This window comes from Trachypithecus francoisi, unplaced genomic scaffold (assembly GCF_009764315.1).
Source record: "Trachypithecus francoisi isolate TF-2019V2 unplaced genomic scaffold, Tfra_2.0 Lachesis_group6, whole genome shotgun sequence".
NCBI classification, from domain to species: domain Eukaryota; kingdom Metazoa; phylum Chordata; class Mammalia; order Primates; family Cercopithecidae; genus Trachypithecus; species Trachypithecus francoisi.
Genome location: NW_022681471.1, coordinates 115,317,779 through 115,322,374, shown reverse-complemented (window position 1 = coordinate 115,322,374; position 4,596 = coordinate 115,317,779).

Below are 4,596 nucleotides of genomic sequence, written 5' to 3'. Positions count from 1 at the left end.
ATCCTAATCCCCAGAACCTGTGACTATGTCCCCTTCCATGGCAACAGGAACTTTGCAGGTATGATTCACTAGGCATCTTGAGAAGGGGCGGGGTGGGGGGATCCTGGATTATCCAGGTGGTCCCAGTGTCAAACAATGGTCCTCATAAAAGGCAGGCAGGTGGTCTCGGTGAAAGACAGGAGATGCGAGGACAGCAGCAGAGGTTGGAGGGCTGGGGTCACGAGTGAAGGAAGTACAGGCACTGCAGGCAGCCTCTAGAAGCTGGGCAAGGCAGGGAAATGAATTCCTCCAGAAAGAACGCAACCCTGCTGACACCTGATATCGACCCAGTAAAATCCATTTTGAACTTCCGACCTCCAGACCTATAAGATGACACATTTGTGCTGTTTCAAGCCACTAGGTTGGCAGTGATTTGTTACTGCAGCAATAGGAAACTGATACAGGGAGTCTACAAGGCAGAGAAGAGAGTGATATCTGTTCCCCACGAAGGGAACTACGTGGGCAAAGTCTCAGAGATCTGAATGAGCTTAGAACGAGTGAAAGCGTCGGGTGCCTGCCGAGCTTCATGAAGGCTTCACTAAGGCATTCAGGATCTAAAGCATTTGCAGAAGGGTAGACACATGGGGTCAATTCCAGAGTCATTTGGGGCTTGACTGTAGATCAGAAGGGGCAGGGAAAGGGGAAGGAACAACAGCAGCGTCCCTATGGAAGTGACAGGAAAAATGGTGATACCCTCAATGAAATGGGAAGTAAAAGAGGCAGGGCAGGTATTAGCAAGGAGAAATGCTGAGCTTAGTTTGCAACATGCTCAGTCTGAGGCGTCTAAGACACACCTGGGTGAAGTTAGCTAGGAGAGGATACCAATGATAATCAGCTCAACCAATGTTAATCTTAGGCTTACCGTGTGCCAGGCATAGGAACACGATGACCAAACTGACGAGGTTCCTGCCCTATGGTGCTTATAGTGGGTGGGTCCTGAGCTCAGAACAGAGACCAAGATTGGGGACAGATGTGGGCATCGTCAATAGGTGCCACCTGAATTGGCAAAGTGGCTTCAATCACTCAAGGACACACTAAACATAAGGGGACCAGGGATGACAGCATTCCACAGGTGGACAGGGGTAGAAGAAAAGGAGGGAGGAGTGTAGGAGAAATCAGGAAAAAATAGGGTGTTCTAGAAAACAAAGAGTTCCAGTCTTCAGTCTCAAGCTTCAGTGAAGTCAAACATGGTGAGGCCTGAGACCATGTACTTCGTGATTGGAGAAGGATCATTCAGGATAACCTCAGCATGATCAGTTTCTAGAACACAATCAAGGCAGTGTCAGAGTCCTGGTAGGTGTGGGGCAGGCTATGTGAGGAAAGGGGAAGAGCCGGACAAGCTGTCTCAAAAAAACAGCAGTGAAGAGGAGAGAAAGGTGAATGCAAGATGTAACTTTAAGATGGCTTTATTAATAAACTGTAAAAATCTAAATAGAACCAAAGATGGAAACTTCCCAAGGAGGGACAGGGCAGTTGACTATGAACACACGGTTATCCAAGAGAAACCAGGAAAAGTCAGGTCCACCACAGGGCAGTGTAGTGGTCAGAATAACTTTCCCTCCCCGCCCCCAGATGCCCACATCCTAAAGCACAGGATGTGTGAATGGTGGGTTACAAGGCAAAGGTGAGTTAAATTTACTGATCAGCTGACCTGGAGATGAGGCGATGAGCCTGGAATATCCAGGTGGACCCAATGTCATCACAGGAGTCCATACACGTGGAAGAGAGGGGCAGAAGAGTCAGTAACAATGATGTGATGGGAGAGAGAGCTGCCCAGCCATTGCTGGCTTTGGAGACAGGAAGAGGCCACAAGCCAAGGAGTGCCAATTCTGCAAGCTGGAAAAGGCGAGGAAAGGGATTCCCTTCTACAGCCTCCAGAAGGAATGCAGCTCTGCTGACTTTGTGATTGTCGCCCAGTGACGGATGATAAACTTGTGATGTCTCCAGGTACTAAGTTTGTGGTAGTTACAGCAGCAATCAGAAACGAATACAGGTACCAGGTATCGAAAATCATGAACAAATATTACACACTGGAATAATGCAAACAGTGTATCTTAAAGTCCCCTTTAAAGAGGATGGAGGGTAAAGGATTCTGGAAAGTGCCTGTGTGATACTCTGGTAAAAGTCCCAGAGACTAACACTGAGATCAGCTGGCTAGTGCCACTAATGCCTAGGTGTTGGCGGTCTGGGTTGGACTGGATTCATGGAAGAATCCACACTGTACTGTCTTAACACAAGAAGTTTGTTTTGAAGTAGGAGTATGTCTTTCTCCTTCTCTAAGGTAATGTGTCACTTATAACAGTACTTTGTCTTATGAACAATGTGCCTTGTGTACCCTAGTGAACCACAAGCTCCGGACGTCAGCTTTCTCAACTGTAAGGCAAGGAGGGGTTCTACCCTGGACCATGATCAGAAGCACCTGGAGGGCTCATGCAAATACAGATTGCTGGGCCCCGCCCCCAGCATTCCTGATTCAGGAGGTCTGCTGGAATGAAGCCAGAGAATCTGTATCTCTAACGGGCTGCAGGGGAGGCTGTGCTACTGGCCTGGGGGCCACCCTCTGAGAAGCGCTGCATTAGAGGCTCTCCTTCTCTAACACTAAGGATTTGGGGTATTTTCCTGTTCTGCATCTTTCCCATTAGCACTGACTTCTTGGTTCTCAGCAGCTTGCTCTTGCTGTCACTCTCCATTCCCTTAGTATAGCATTTCAGATGTCCATCGTGCTTAACATTGAACAACAGTCCAGGCTAGACCTGGTTGATATGAAATAGCGACAGATATACCTAGAAAGCCATTTTCCTCCCCCACTGCCTCCTATTCCCTGCCCCTTCCCATCACATAGTTAACTCGGAGAAAGAGCAATTCTGGCTGGGAGCTGGCCGGGCACTCGCAGCTGGGCCAGGGTGTCCTGTTGAACAGAAACAATTCCCTAGAAAACCAACATCAGACAAGGCCACTCTGTGAGCAGGATGGAATAAGATGAAAACAAGACCACACATTAATCATGTCTGAACACGGACAAAACATGCACCTTGTTCAAACCACAGACATGACCAAACATCCCCCAATCCTGGCTAATGCAAATGACTGCTGCTGCTTTACCAACTTTAGATGTGGCCTGCCTCCAATGTTCCCTGCTTCCAGAGAACATCTGTTAAAATACCCAGTCACAAATTCCCCCTGGTAGCATCCAATCCAAAGTAATGCCCAGCTTCCTTAAACACGCCCACAAGCCACCTGACACAGGTGCAAGTCCTCTAAGTCATCCTTCCTTGTACCGTCTTACTGAGATGCCCCGCAGTTCCCACGGTGTTCGTTCTCAGTCTCTGCCACAAGAACCAGGTGTGGCTGGAGGGCAGCGATGATTCATACTCAACCAGATTTCTGCTCAAACATGATCTCCTGGCCGGGCGCGGTGGCTCAAGCCTGTAATCCCAGCACTTTGGGAGGCCGAGACGGGCGGATCACGAGGTCAGGAGATCGAGACCATCCTGACTAACACAGTGAAACCCCGTCTCTACTAAAAAATACAAAAAAACTAGCCGGGCGAGGTGGCGGGCGCCTGTAGTCCCAGCTACTCGGGAGGCTGAGGCAGGAGAATGGCGTGAACCCGGGAGGCGGAGCTTGCAGTGAGCTGAGATCCGGCCACTGCACTCCAGCCTGGGCGACAGAGCGAGACTCCGTCTCAAAAAAAAAAAAAAAAAAAAAACATGATCTCCTCTAAGACACTGTCCTTAGCATTCTCCAGGCTAAGTCAGATTGGCCTTCTTCACTCATCTTTCATGTGCTCTACTATGGCTTTTGGCTACATATTGCCATGAGAATTGCATTTAAGTCAGCCTCCATTAGACTCAGAAGCCCAAAGTGTCACGTCTCTGTTCTGCACCTGTTCTTAGCACAGTGCGTATGCAAAACAGATCAATAAACACTGGATGGATGGATGGATGGATAGATGAACAACCACTACTGTATGCAAAATACATTGAAAACAACTACAAACTCAAGAGTTGATGAGAGAATGTCAGTAACACCAAAAGAACTGAAGTAGTAAGAGAAGAAACCACCAAGGTCTGTGCAACCAGGGCCACAGCAAGCTTTTGCTCATGCCAAGATGGACAGAAGTGGGTAAAACTTATGTACAATTAAGGTGGGAGCCTCTTCTTCCATTTCTAACTCAAGACATTTGTAGAGACCAACACATTATGTTCATTTTAGCTTTAGTTTAGCATACAGCAGTCTACCGCCAATACAATAAATACATTGCCAAAGGCTATCCAAACTTTGTTGTTACTCTGGAATTAAACAGAAATCATTTGCTGGGCTTGCAAACCCTTCACTACTCACAGATTTGGGTCACCATAATATTTGTGTAATTGTAATTATAAGAGGCTTTCTCTGTGTCTGGCACTGTAGGCATGCATCTCCTAGCAAGTTCAGAGGGCACATTCTGATGGGCTTTTATAAGAGGCCATGTTGCAACTAACCAGCTTCACTTCAGGGTTAGGGATTTGGTTCTTTTCTGTTATTTTTCAGAAAACAAACTATAAGATACAGTTT